The 15914-nt window shown below is 39.8% G+C and overlaps 1 pseudogene; it reads left to right on the plus strand.

The window, feature by feature from the left end:
- Positions 1-15914, plus strand: part of LOC119901712 — a 74470-nt pseudogene that overhangs the window by 39853 nt on the left and 18703 nt on the right.

Genomic DNA, 15914 nt, shown 5'->3' on the forward strand with positions numbered 1-15914 from the left:
GTATTAAGATGGCCATGGCTGGAATTAGATCCAACTCTGTTCCTTGTGGGAGTGATAATGTCAGCATTGTTAATTGTGTGATTCCATTTGCTATGACAAAGACCTTTTTGGGAGATCTACTTTTCTTTATCTATCAATGCAAAAAGATAAATACAATAAAGTAAATGAATGATACAAAACTTAAAAAGCAAAATTTGAGCTCTTAATGGAGTTTCTCTGTCTTTGGCAGATTTTGCTTGTATGGAGCCACTGGGCATGGGGTCGGGGGAAATTTCTTCAGACCAGATCAGCGCCTCCTCGCAGTACAACTCCAACTGGTCCCCTGAACGCTCACGTCTCAATTACCAGGAGAACGGCTGGACGCCCTCAGATGACACCGTCAGAGAGTGGATACAGGTCAGTATCGTTTGGTTGCGTCAAAAGTCAAGGAACCAATTTTCATGGAGAATTCTTGAGGTCAAACTGGGTCAGAAAAATGAAATTATGTCACATATTGGTCCTCATTTTAGAGTCTGATCTCAAAATGTGCGTAGCTCTGCTCACTCACTCATGGAGAAACGGTGCTCACTGTGAACTTGACTATACTGCTGAGATCTTGCTCACATCTGGTTAGAATATTGTTCACTCATTTGTACCACTTCTCTGCATGTTACACACAGAATGAAGGGGGAAAAGCCAACATGCATTATTTATTGAAATCTGCCTCTCCAGCACAGTTGACATTTTATCTTCACTGTGAAATCTGACGTAAGCCGCCTGCAGTCACTGAATGTGTTTGCAGCCCTCTGTTTAATTTCTTTAAACACATTCGGTATCTTTTGCTGCATGGCGGTTCAGTTTGATAAACTAACTGCTGTAGGCCTACAGGTCTGAGAATGAGGTGTTTCTTCAAACACAATACAATGTGATTTAACTAAGCACCCAAAAATGAGTTTCTATCATCTGTTGTCAGGTTTATGATTATATAAATTGCATATGCAGCGTGTGTGCATTTTGTCTTATCTTTTATTTTGTAATAGCTACATTCATAGGCTGTACTAGACTAGTAGTTTGTTAAATAATAGAGTTTGCACTATTGTTTTCTGCAGGTAGTTTACTACTATAGCACACAGTAGGTATAGTGTTGTATTTAATACAACTAATTGCATGAATTCAAAAGAGTCAGAAGCTGACACGGCAGTTAGCTACTCTGTTAAGCTAGGCTAGTTAACGTTTAGCCAAACTGGCCTCATGACTAGATTTAGCTACTGTCTCATTTAGTCATGTTTCTTTCAAAAACTGAATTACCAAGATGTCAGTTCATCAAAATTGATATTTGCCAGAGAGTGCTAGGGATAAAAATAAGTAAATTTAGCCTTAGCTATGGCTAGCCTGTGGCTTTCTCTCCATCTAGTTTCAGCTCTATTGCATTAGCTGTGTAGTTGGCTGCTCTGTGAAAGAGTTTGCAATAAATGTGACCGTGACTTCTTGAGCCAAGAGCCAAGCCAGAGTGCAGTTACTGCGATTGGGTTCATTTATTTGCTCCATTTTGTATTTACAACAAATTTTACATTAACTGAAGATTTACATTTCTTTCTAGTAAAAGTGTCAAAAAGTCAGCTTCAAGTCTATGGGCCAAACATGGTCTTCAGCACATGTAGGCCTATCTGTTTTTTCTTGTGCTCTTGAAGAAGAGTGCAGTCCATCACGTTTCACTAAAATTACAGGAACCAGAATCTGATTTGTTTGGACTTCTCTTGGCGCCAAATTGTCAGACCTGACAGGATGACAGGTACTTGTGAGTCTTGGCACACGTATGACTGGGATTTATAAACAACAATCATCTGCTTTTCCTAATATGGTTTGAGCCAAAGAAAACTAATTCCAAATGAGATCGCCCCCCAGATAGACCTATAAGGTGAGGCTGGAGTCCAGGACTGTGCCATTGTCCAGGACAGGAACTCATAGAGGAAGGCTCACAATGCGTCTCGCAGTAAGGACTGACCCTCACTTCCTTCCTGTGGGGGTTACAACAGGAAGTAGACAGGAAGATGGCCTTGGTGCCGGATTAGTAGTTGGGCTCTCTATTGTCTGTCTGGGGACTTCTTTTAGCTACTGGGCCACAGCTGAGCCCTCTGGGATGTAATGATATGAAGGACAGTGTTTTAATAGAGGTTAATGGTTTCACATGTGGAGCCTGAATTTACCAGAAGGTTGTCCAGTACGCTTCATTGTTTACTAAAGATGCCTTCTGAAATGTTTCATTATTTGCTTTGACTTTGTGGTACACATTATTATCTGAAAGGAGTTTTTTTGGTGTCTTGATGAGGGATATTGTATTTAATGAAAAAGAAAAAAATGAAACAAGATGTTTTGGTTTTTAACACATGAGCACATTAGAACCATCTTCACTATTTTATTTAAATAGGTATAGATTTAGGTAGATTAATTTAATACTTTCTTGCCAACTTACAACATTTACGCTATAAACGAGCAGAGTCATACTGCTCTGCCATGTATGATCTGCCTTTTGCACTGCACCTGATGTATACTGAAAAACAACAGGATGGATACACAATGCACAGATGTTGGGTGGAACCGGGGAGAGTAAATAGGGGCCCACAGGCAGGTAATTCTTCTCTTTATACAAGATGCAATTGGGCAGCAATTCTGTTTGCCTATATAGACTTATTTGTTTGTATTGTCTTATTACAACCTCCTCTGTGCTGTTTGAGAGTAATGGTATTTTTCAAGTTCAGGTCAGGAGAGGATGTAAGTAGTACCATGTTAAGCCTTCTGATAAAGTCTGCAGTTAAAAAAAATGGAAACTGAAGCTTTTGTTTGTATATGTTTTTGTATATATATTATATTATATTAAAAATACTACCTTGGGAACATCAATGTTTTGGCCCCTTTACAAGAAATCGTCCAGATAATGCAAGGCATTTCATAAGTGTAATTTTAGCTGCTATGGTGCTTTGGTGCTGCATATTCCCACAAAGCATTTGCATAAATCAAATGATCTCAGCAACAAAGACACACCAACTGTAGCTAGTGAAGGAGGGGACGACACTCCTCGTTCAGCTCACCGGTCATGATATGCACCAGTGACCTCTCATACACGCTCTCCTCTCCGAGGCTAGAAGATACCAAGTCAGGTTTGGTGGTGTGGACAGATTTCTAAATGCGCATGTTCTTCTGTTGTTCAAGTAAAGCTTTGTTGGCAGTCCCTCCTGTAGGAAGAGCTGACCATCCCCCCTGCAACAGTGATTTATAGCCTCAGAACCGGTTCTGTTGCGTGCCCCCAGACTCCGTGAGGCATTTGACTTATGACTGGTTATTTTTTGTGAAGAGAATTTTCCATTTTATTTGATTAAGTACGGTGCATGGCCAACTCCACACAGCGTGGTTTGCCTTACGGCTTTCCATTCATCTTACTTGAGAAGAAAATTATGACTTAAAAAATTATGAGTTAATTCTTGCATGCCTGCCTCCTCCACCACAAACACCTCTATTATTCATTTAAAGGCATTTATATTTTATTGATACTGTTTTCAGGTTACGATTCATAATGTTGTCGGGTGATGTTACCCGGTGGCAATTTGGATGGCGGCAGACAGCGAGTTAATTATCTAGCTTCAGGAAAAACCTGTAATCATATTTTGCACAGCAGTGACTCATTTCATTAGCATGCTGGATACTATGCAATAAAATGGAAAGCCTCCATATCTGTAAAAATTTTTCAGGATTGACAAGAAATACAAAAAAATTACTTTTGCAGCAATAACTGTACTAATTTAGAAACTTGTGCAAAGCAAAATGAGCTTAATGTGAACATTATAGATCAATCCATACTTGCTAGGAGAAACGTTCATTAAAAATAGAATTTGTAATTATTCAACAAATTGAATGGCAAATTAAAGTGAAGTATTGATCCACGTGTCAAGCAATCTGGCTCCAACCTTAACATACACAAGTAAAATGCTAGAACTATCTGATCAGGTACAAAAGCAAGAGGAAGCTGTTACAAGCTTCATTTGTACAAATGTTACTCGAAAATGGCCATTAGGTGCATCTTTACAAGTTGTAGAAAATTGACTTGTTATTGAATACCATGATGTAAGCCCAGGAAAGGCTTCCTTCCCCTCTTGACTTCAAGGTATTTATAGACGCTCTGCCGTTTGTCTTCAGAATCTCTTTGACGCCACCAGGAAGAGCTTAGCGGCGTAGCATCTGGAGAACACATTTGGGCCTCGAATGAGCCAAGGCAAGGGGGAAAATGAAAGACAAAAGATCCTCCAGAGACCATTAAAGGATCTGGTTAACCAGAGCAGACCTCTGGAGGAATGCCACCCCGATCTTCCAAACCCTGGAAATGTCAATAACCGAGAGAAACCTCAACACAAATCAGACTTATTAACATGGAGAAGTGCATGTAAGGCCTTGTCTGAGTTTTGTTTAAGCTCATTGATGATTTGGGTTGTTATGAATTTCCAGTTATGTCATTCATCAAAGGAAATAAAGCCCCCAAACCAAGTAGATCTAATTAGTCTGATGTCCATTTTGAATAGAAACCTCGAGGCTACTAAAAGAAAGTATTTCAGAAATGAGAACTAAATTCCTTCTTTTTCATCAATGCCACCGAGTCATTTAAAAAAGTTGTAACAAGGTTTTAAGATCACAGTGGTTATACAAGTTGCAAGTTTAATCGCGTATTCATGTAATTTTTAGGAGACACTGTTGTCTTATGTGTTGGAATTTTTGGGGATGAAAACCTCTGGACTGCTGTCATTGTAGCTAACTACCTATATCCAAGAAAAATAGCCACAGAAAAATACAAGCAAGTTGTCATAAGTCAACTTACAATATAATACCTCTCTACTTAAAATGACATGTTGTTTCATCAGTGAGAAAAACCATAATTGCTCCCAGCCGCCATGTCAGTTGAAAATAATGTTGGCAGGGCGGATACATCACACTTTACTGATTGGCTAGGGGCAAAACAAAATAATCCCCTCTTCCCAACAAGAAAGTAGCTAACATGAACACAATATCATATTAAATTAATGAAATGAAGCAAAATGGCAATTAAGTCTGACTATCAGGCTGACATAAGTCTGTAAACATGCAAAAACATTGTCAGTCAGATGTAAAGAAAAACTTGTGCATGTAGAAAAACTTTTTCTCTCCCCAGGCAATCCACTGCATCCCCGGAGAACAGCACTTTCTTAAGTAAACATTCAAACCTCAGATGAGAACTGAGTAATTGAGGCTCTTTCTTTTACTATCACTGCTAAAGCAGTATCCTCATTTGGCAGGAAGTAGCAGAGTTTTTTGTTCAATCTCATTTAGCCACACTTGACTGAATCATGTCCCCTTCCTGCATTTTGTTCCCGTCATTAAAAAGCTCTAAGTGTGACTATTTTCTGTGGCATATATGTAGACGCTGCCAAGTGTTGAGTAATTAGAAGATGGAAGAGCAATTAGCCTTAGTCATTTGATGGAGGAAGTCTGGAAAATGGAGCTTTGACCGGCAGCAACAGAAAACATGCAGCAACTGCCGACTGCAACGGCTGGCCGATGGATTACTGTAAGTGCTGAGGCTTTTCCTGTTAAAACTGGGGCAACATCATCAGTTCTGTTTTATTCCGACTCTGGGAAATTGTTTTTGGGTTTTTTTCACTTTTAGAACAGTTTTTAAAAAAGGCAAAATTGATTGTTTGGTTTTACCAGTAGAGCTAGTAAATGTCATTTTTACTTGAAAAGTGAGTTTAACTAGATTCATGGATTATCAAGATAGTTGCAGGTTAAGTTTGTGTCGCTCAAGTAACTGATTACTCGGCGAATCGATTCAGCTTTAGATTCCCTCCACTAGCGGATTCCAGGAGTTACCTTCTGATGTGATTTTCATATTTGGTACACACTCTTCACCTTTATCTTGCCACGTTTCTGAAGAATTGCCCACTCCTCTTATAGGAAAAGTGACTTGTCTTATGGCTGCATTATGCTGTATGTCTCACTGTATGATCATTGAAGGTCTGTGCAAAATTGCAGCTGTGTTTTCCATAGGCTGATGTGGACCGAGGTAAATTTATGGGGTCATGAGATGATTAAAAGGATAAGAAAGAAAGAAAGAAAGAAAGAAAGTTTAATATTTTTTTTAACCCAAAGTAATTTCAAACGTTCTCTTACTGGATACGCCTCTTAAGGCCTCTAAAAGCCTTCATTGTTTCCGGGGTCACAAGTTAAAAAGATTGGAAGCGCAACTCTTGATGCTATAATAAACAGCAAAGAATTATCTAGTAGCATGTTTATCTCATTTCAAAGCAAAGCTTACCATACACAGTGTCTTTGTTACACACAGTGTTTGTAGTGTTCGGGGGATACATCCCTTGGGAATTTAGAGCAGAACGCAGCTGGGAACGCCAGCGAGCAATCCCACGAAACATCGTTTCCCAGGGGTCTCGCTGTCAGTGTCAGAGCCCACACAGACCCACAAGAAGCTATTTTCTTCCCTTTTCCTGAAAAAGCAATAGTGGGAGAAGTTAAATAATGGCCTCTGGTCCCTTCCCATGTGCAGTATCACAGCGGCGACGTCTCTATGGTAACATAATTACACACCATATATTACAGGCATCCTACACACTGCAGCACTGTGTATTTTGGTATGCAACTGATAATTTCCAAACTCAACAAACAAGCAATTTTGTTTAGTTGAAGTGGAATGAAATGGAAGTCAAATGGAGTGTCATCTCATTTAATACGCAGTTATGAAAATAATTCGATTCTACTTTATGCTTTAATGCAGTTTGGAGGCACTTGATGTGATAACTGTACATGGAGCTACGGTCTGTCTTGGTGCAGTACTCTTAATTTAAGTTAAAGTATTTGTAGACAGTGTGTGAATCATTGATTTAAAAAGACTACTGTAGGGCTTTCTGTTATCACTACTGCTCTCTTTGATGATAACTATCTTATTATTAATCTTTTTTTATTTTATCTTTTTCTTTTCAAGCACTTTGAACAGCCTTGTTTCTGGACGCTTCGTTGCTGCTGTGAGATAAAATGCCTCGGCCATCTGAATAAGTTTTTTTTATTATCTGTTATTTAGCCCTTAGATCACAATTTCAGGAGAAAACTAGGAAACGATATAGCCATGAGATGCGATAATGTCAGTGTAATTTCACTTGGACTTACTTATTTTAAGAGTGCTTGGAATCTGCTACTGAAATAAGGATGATCCCAAACTTTGTTAGATTCAGTTTAAAACAATTTACTTTTTAAAAGGTGGAATTCTCTCCTTCAGGCTGGCTGGCGAGTTTGTCCTGACACTAAGAGACACTCTGAGTTTGTTTACTTACTACTGGGTATTGTAACTCAATCAGACACAAGATAATACATTCAGTCAGTCTAGTCATACAGTCAAACTGGGGAAATTCCCATCAGCCACCAGAGAAATGTTGGCTATTTTAAGATGTGACTGCCGGTTGCCTTGTTTTTGCAGACAACTGACGTGGTCTTTAGAGTAACAAAGAATAACAAAATAGCTATTTCCACATGTGTGACATGGAAACCTTAACATAGCAAGTTGGTTAAGAAGCAACTGGTAAATGTGAGTGGGATTTTTTTCCCCTGAGAATTTATAATTTCTCTATATCTAACTTTTGTGTTTTTAACATATTATGAGCGAAATTATTAGCACAAGTCGTGTCAGCATTAACTAGCCTGCTGGCCTGCTATGCAAGCTGTTGCTGTAAGTCCAGTTTTTATCCTTGTTGTCGTCGTATGTCCTTATTTACTCACAGTCTCTCTCACAAAATCTGCTGTTGGTCTACCACAACCGCTCAACCTAGACAGTTACAAACACACACACACACACACGCACCACAGGTCACACACTAGTCATTAGTGATGCGGGTGGACAACCATAAAATTGATCGTGAGCTGGTTCCCACACACACACACACACACACTGTCTGACACAAGTCTGTTATGCTCTAAATGAGTTTGATGTCACACACGCTTCTGAACAGTGTCACAGCAGATAGACTCTTCCAGACATCCTTGTGGATCAGCAGCCTGAGGCTCAAACCCTTAGTGTACGCCTGACTCAACCAGAATTAAACACATGACCTAAATCACATGTCACGTTCAATCCCTCTCCGGGAAAAGGTTGTTTTGTTGATAGTGAGAGAACACAGCACGTATGCACAAGTGTACGGAATCAAATGTCAATAAGTAGCACAAAGGTTCATTTTTATATCAGAAAACCCTTCAGGGTTTCACACAGTAGCCTCAATGGAAACTAAAATGATGGCGAGGATGAGCTGTCACCTCATCTCACCAGGTTTAAGTGGGTATTTGTAGAGAATATGATTAAGGAGAGCACTCATGACTTTCAACACTTCTCAGCAGTTTAGTAGTGGAGTATACTGACTGAATAATGTCCCTGTAAAGATTCGTTATGTGGTAGAGAGGTGGTGGTCTGAACGAACGGGGCTGCCCATCTCTCCAGCGTCCTGCTCTGATTTTTCACTGTCTAATCATGGACAGATCGCAGTATAATTAATGAGATCTGAGCCTCTTGCTTCCCGTGTGAAACACGGTACAAGACAGTGTTGCATTTGTAGGATGATACTTTGGCTCTATGTATAATTTGGTAATACATTAAAACTTTAAAATTATATTATTTTTGTACAGTCCAAGAACAAACTCCAAAAGAAGAAAATGTACTTGTTTTTGTTGCACACTTTGACATGTTAAGATCAGCAGACTGGGGTTAAACCAGGCTTTAAAATTCAAAACTTGTGCATTACCACTGTACCTCGCCTGTAATCCTGTCTGCATTTTTCAATTAACTTGCCCTTACTGTCTTTACTGTAATCCAGGTGGATTTGGGATTTCTCCGGTTCGTCACAGCCATCGGGACGCAGGGAGCGATCTCAAAGGAGACCAAGAAGCACTATTACGTCCGCTCGTACAAAGTGGACCTGAGCTCCACCGGAGAGGACTGGGTCACCGTGAAGGAGGGCTCAAAGCAGAAGGTAATGTTCATTGTTGCTGTAACAACCCCCGTCTATCTAATATTGATGAGTAATGAAGGACTCTGCATTCTAATCAATGGTGAGAGAAGTGTAGATGGCTGAATCAATGTCTTCCCAGGCTGACAGCTTTTGGCAACATCCCTAATTGACTGAAATGAGTGTGCTGAAAGTCTGCTTCACATCCCACTTCACTCATCACAATCAGAATCTATTTCTCCGGAGGAACACTGGTCTGGAAGTTGTCTTGGGGCAGAGATAAATTGATGGGTTCCAAAGTCTCTCATTAAGCAACTTATTGATAGACGTGGTACAACTTACTAGCAACAAACAAATCATTTGAAAGAGTTTTTAAAGTGTACCAGGGTGCTAAATTTGGCTCCAACGCCTCATGCTGAACAGCCAGTTTCAATATAAATGTCAACAGTCAATCCAGATTCTACTTAAACCATGACCTACCAGGGGTTTATTGTAGTAGACAGCAGTAGCAGGAGTAATCGCAGTAGTAGCAGCAACAAAAATAATTTTGCTGTTGCAGTAGTAGTAGTGGAGACAGTAGAAGTCATGGTTGCAGTGCTAGTAGCAGTAGTGGTTACAGTGTTGTAGCAGTGTGCTAATACCTCTAGTAGAAGCGGTGGGTGGTAAAAGAAGAAGTAGCAGTAGAAGGACCAGTAATAGTATAGTTGTACAGTACTGAGTGGTATTGGTGGTTGTAATACTTAAGTAGTAAAATAAGTAACAAAATAACAAAAGCTCCAATGTGTCATTTATTTTTCTATGTTTTCCTATCTTCAGATCTTCCAGGGGAACCACAACCCGACGGACGAGGTTCACGCCTTCCTCCCAAAACAGACTCTGGCTCGCTACGTCCGCATCCGCCCCATTTCCTGGGAGCAAGGCATCTGCATGCGCTTTGAGGTCTACGGCTGCAGAACATCAGGTGACGTTAGCAAACACTCACAGCACACAAACGCACACACACTGTTCATGATATGAGACTGCACTCACGGCTTAAAACTCTTGACGCATTGATTTATGTTTTTCAGTAGCTGTGGCACATCCTGTCCACACACTGTTGCATATTTCATTCATATATTTCATGCATTTTTTTAAATTAACTTTCCCTGTCACCACAGGGATGATTAAAGTTTAATTTTATCTTAATCTTATCTAATGTAAAACATAAGCAGTGTGGGTGTGTGCTCACACTGCACTAAATTGATTACTGAGCATGTAAATACCACAGAGGGACATAACTGGCCAGCTCTCTTTTTTCACAATTATTATATCTACGTACAAATCACATAATGCACTCACAGTTTATTTTTTACCATTTTTCATGAAAAATATGTATTATTTAGAGACATTTTGATGTGCTATTTAATGTAACATCTAAATTCAAACAATGGATGGCGTGCAAAGCGCTACATGTCCTTTCTTTAACCTCTTTTTCTTGAACTTTTTAAGCTATCAATAAACTTTTGCACTTTTGCAAACACTAAGCCTACTTTGACTAACTTCCGACTGACTTACACAAATGCAAAATAAATTTTTAAAAACATTTTATACAATTTTACAAAGAAGAATATTCTTTTACAGACACTACATACACTTAAAACTGTGATGTATTTCTGCAAACACTAAATCTATCTTGACTGAGGGAATAAACAGGGTAATGTTAACACCTTATGTGAAAAGACTTTGGAGTGACAGTCAGGAGCACTTCTTGACAAGTTTTACCTGCTTTTGGCACTGGACGGCTGTTTGTTTCGCACCATACTCTCCCCCTTTCAGAGAATCTTCTCACTTTTGCACATCGTGAATCCAACCAGCATCTTTTTGGCTGCCGGATGAGAATGTCCTGCTGCTCTGTTGATTTTAAATAATCGCTTCCAAGGCGAACGCAAACTCCCACAGAAGGAAACCGTTATTCGTTACAGAGGAGCAGAGGAAAATCATTCTGCCTCATTACTCATCCTCTAACATTATATAAACCTCAGTCCTTGATGTGCTACAAGCAACTCTCAGTAGAAGAGCCCCATAAAGTAGATATTAGGCTGTTACTCATAGGTGAACAGGCTGTCGAGTGCTAGACAGGTGATTCAGGAGACACAACTGGGAAACCAGGAATGTGTGTGTGTGTGTGTGTGTGTGTGTGTGTGTGTGTGATGTGCTGAATTAGAATGAAAACATGCAATGCATGAAAGATGCGCTACTTTTGCCCATTAAACCAATTGTTTTTTTATATCCCTGGGACATTTGGTACTCACGGAAACACAGAAACACAAGAACACACACATACAGTTCTGTAGGGGGTTACCATAAAGAACGCTGACTAGCTGTAAATTCACATTATGGAGGAATTTACATCCTCGGGAGCTGTTGTTAAGCGCCAGATTTACCTCTGGAAGCATTTGTCAAATACAAATATAAAACTGAGACCACGACTGTTTTATTCTATTAGTTCTAACTAATTATCTTGGCTCCTGATGACCAGACCTTTGTGTCCACATATTTTAGAGTTTCATTAGGTTTTGTTAACACTAAAATCACAGCTAAAGTCTCTCAATTATCCTGTATATTTCCTAGTAATTGAACAAAATTAGAGAAATCAGACAGGTCTGGTTGTTCAGCAGATTGCATTATAGCCTCATGGAGGTCCAGTCTGAGGAATACATCCAGGCTCATCAGAGTTGAGCCAGGGTCAACCTTCCAGTGAGCCCTTAGGTCATTTGAACGACACAGCGGGGGAACCAGCATGGAAGAAACAGTTGAACCTCGCTCCACTTTCTCCGCAGCACAGCGTCTTCCAGCAAAGTGCACATTCCTGTTGGAAACATGAACTACTGTTTACCTCGCCATCATCGAGATGAAAGATGAAATCCAGAGTTGTAAAGTGCCTCCTCGTAATATTATAAGCCACTGTGCCGTGTTTTGGCAAACTGATTGATCGGCTACTCAAACCTGGATCGTATTTCATCATAACACCGGGCAGCCCTTTGAATTTCCTTAATGTAGGGCAGTTTTCGTTCTGAACACCCACTAAGAAAGCTGCGTATTTTGACGCAGTGCTATTGTTGGTCTGAACACGGCCTTTGTAACAGTTGTAGCAGTAGAAGAATTGGTAATATACAAGTAAAAACACAAGTTGTCTACAATAAAAACAATGCAAAATGAAATTAGTCATCATGCGTGCTTATATACAGAATTCCATGTTCCATTCAAACTAACTCTTCCCAGAGATGATAAATGAGTCTTTGGTGTTTTTACTCTACAGTTTCGACACTGCAGCAGTGCCTAGAGGGCCTCAACTAAAACTGCTGACAAAACCAGTGACAAGATAAGGATGGCAGTAGCCTTTCTTATCCTACTGCACGCCTTTCAAACGTTTCTTATCCACCACTGTTTCCCCCTTTTCTCTTTCTGTACAGACTACCCGTGTTCAGGCATGCTGGGGATGGTCTCAGGTCAGATCTCAGATGCTCAGATCAGCGCCTCGTCGTATGCTGACCGGGGCTGGGTGGCTGAAAATGCCCGCTTGTTGACGGGGAGATCTGGCTGGACCGGGCAGCAAACCAAGCAGCCCTTCAGAAACGAGTGGCTACAGGTGGGTTTAATACTGAACTTTGAATGTTTAATGATGGGTAATGGTGGGGTAATATGTCAAACAGATGACCTGTGATCCTTTTTTTGTCAGCCAGATACTGAATCCCTATATACCTGCTATTGTTTTATGTGTAATGGGGTTTTGTTTTGTTTCCAGTCAGATTGTCTGTCTGTCTGTCTCCTTGTCATTTAGTTTGTCTGTAAAGCCATTTTTTTTCCCTTTGTCATCCTCCCTGGTAGGTGGATCTGGGCCAGGACAAGATGGTGAGTGGCGTGGTAATCCAGGGAGGGAAACACCGTGACAGGAACGTCTTTATGAAGAGGTTCAGGGTGGGCCACAGCCTTGACGGAGAGGACTGGACCATTGTCAAGGAGGACAACACCACCAAGCCCAAGGTTGGTTTTAACATGTGTACAGTATGCATAATGTGCATTAACTTGCATGTTACTGGTAGTTCCACACATGTTACTGCTAAAATTAGTTAGCCACATATACCTTTACATGAAATGTTTAAAGAGTTACCAAGTTAGGTTGGATGGCCGTTTTTAGATTAACTTCCAAAACAGTTTTGTCTCTGCAATCAGTTTGACAGCTTTGTAACTGTGTATTTAGTTTATATTGCCTGTGATATTGAGCCCAATCATAAAAGTGGCACTTTTAGAATAAAAAAAATAGTAGTATTTATCAGTTACATGGCTTATTAAGGTGTAGATTCTTAGTATTTTAGTAAGTTAATAAACAGTGCAGCCACAAGGCTTACAGGATGTGAAAGCTCTCATATGACCTCCACCACAGAAATGGTTCTACTTTTTCATCCACTTTTGGCTCCCCCTCCTGTTCTCTCGTCGTCACACTGTCCATCCATGCTCTCTGTCTCGTTGAGTGGCAGTATGGTGATGCAGGCCAACACAAATGAACAGAAAGTAAATTGTACAGGAGACAGATAAGGTTGCTGGCATGAAATAAATCTCCCCTTACTGTAATCTTTAATTCCTGGAAACCACCAGACAGACGGTCGACTGGTCGCAGGAATGAAATGTTTCACACCCAAATTATAGACTACTATTCATATGAGCGCTGGCTGTGCTGTTTGTTGGATGCTTTTGTCTGACGCACTCAACAAAACCTTGACGAAAGGAGAGATGAAGCTTTCAAAGGGAAATTGGTTTCTTGTAAGATAAAATAATAATACATGTAGGAAATACAGACTAGAGCATGAAAAACAATGGTTTAATTTTGCACCAGACCGTAACATTTATTTATTGATCCCCTCACTTGCTGATCGATTTGTTCCTCCACCCCACCCCACCCTGAAATACTGGAATATGTAAAATCACAAGTCTGTACCTGAGACCCATTAAATTACTTCATTTGATTTACTCACTAAAATCTGTCCACCTCCAGATAAAAGAAGAGAGGATCTGAGTTTATCTGAGCCGCCTTCATGTATTACCGTGCGTTCATCACAGTTGTGCTTTACCAGCTCCAGGAGCAATTTGCCAATTTGTGTTGCCCCGTGTTTCACCTCTCAGGAGAGGCCTGAGACAAGGACTGCAGCCAGGGCTAAAAAAAACACCAAACACCTCCTCTGCATGTTTTTCCAGTGAAAAGAAAATATACAGTTAATATTTTCCTAAGAGACCATCAATCAAAGGGAAGGCACTTTGGATTTTGTAGTAAAGATGGAAATATACAACGTTATTTATCATCAAGGATTTTAAGTAGGGTTAGTGCATTAATAATGTAACATTTTACATAAAACCTGTTTTGACTTTATTGTGCTCCCCCACTTCTGAAACAAAGCCTACACCCTTGTAGATAACTGTGAATACATTACAGTCATTTTAGCCATTAATGTCACTTTGAAAACTGATAAATATCGTTATTTTTAACTATTAATCTGAAACCATTTTCACTACTTTTATGTGTAATAGTGAAACTGCAGTTCTTGAAGCCAGTCTGGTTTGGTCATGATAAACAGAGGAACATGATTGACATGAGTAGTAATGGCCACAGTGACTGAACAAATGAGGAAAAGAGTGCCACCTACAGACACGCAAACCAGAAAAGACATTGCAGTAATACTTTGTTTGATTGGCAGGTGGTGTCTGAGCACAATGAGTGCTCGGTATGAAAGATAAGAGAGAACATAAACATTAAAAATGGGAGTCCCAATCCCGGTTTCTAATCCTTCTTGACAATTTGAGTGATTCGGATTCTCATCCTCAAGAGGAAATTCATATCATTGCTTTCAAGACCCGACTGCCTCTCCTTGTCTGGCCCCGTTGGTGCGACATCCTCCTCTATGTGTTCCAGATGGCAAGGCGGAGGGCGAGGTTAGCCATCAGACTCCTGCTGATTTACTGATCTAGATACTCCTCTGTCCCTTCGCCCTGCCTCTCTGCTCTGTTTCCTGTGTCTTTTACATAAAACCTCTTCAAAAGTCAAGGCAGGAAGGCTCAGTGAGGACCTGGCTGGTACATGCATTTATTCATGCCTACACATTAGAAAAACATAAGGGCGCACATTTAGAGTGAATTGTAACCAGATATTATATCCAGATTCATTGTGGAACTCCAATTAAATCCAAGTAAGGGTGGCGATGGTGCAATGGATAAAACTATGCCTTTGGTGTGAAAGACCTGCGTTCAATCCCCCACTGTGACCCATCCACCATTGTGTCCCTGAGCAAGATACTTAACCCCTAGTTGCTCCAGAGGCGTGCGACCTCTGACATATCCTCCTGAGAACCAAGGAAAATATTTTTTTTACTAATCATATTTTTTTGTGATTCCATACCTGTTCAGGGTTAAAAAACATCCTACAATTCACACATTTTTATTTTTATTTTCATTTTTTATTTTTATTTTACAGCATGTCCACTGTAGTAGACGACAGGATCATTTGAGTACGAAAACAGACACATTTGGTAGATACAAATTTTACCAGATTATAGAGTTTTTTTAACTAAGAATACATATATTTTGGGCTGTAAATTGACTATTATACAACTCTAAATCTGAATCTCCCTCGACTATTTTGTAAAGAATTCTTTCTGATTCAGTTCTGTTTCCTATAAAAATGTGGAGTCATTATTTACATGAAGATAGTCCTGATGTCCACTATAGTTGACGTTCATAAAATGGCAAATTTTTCAAAAGATACATAATGTATTTGCTATCAGAACTAAATATATGATTCCTAACACCTTAATGAACAAGAAAATATATGATTATCATAGTAACAAAACCATAGACAAACAATATTTGACTCACCTCTTATCTTTC

Source organism: Micropterus salmoides, unplaced genomic scaffold (assembly GCF_014851395.1).
Source record: "Micropterus salmoides isolate LMB-PRFRI ecotype aquatic unplaced genomic scaffold, ASM1485139v1 Ms_hic_scaffold_14, whole genome shotgun sequence".
Taxonomy (NCBI): domain Eukaryota; kingdom Metazoa; phylum Chordata; class Actinopteri; order Centrarchiformes; family Centrarchidae; genus Micropterus; species Micropterus salmoides.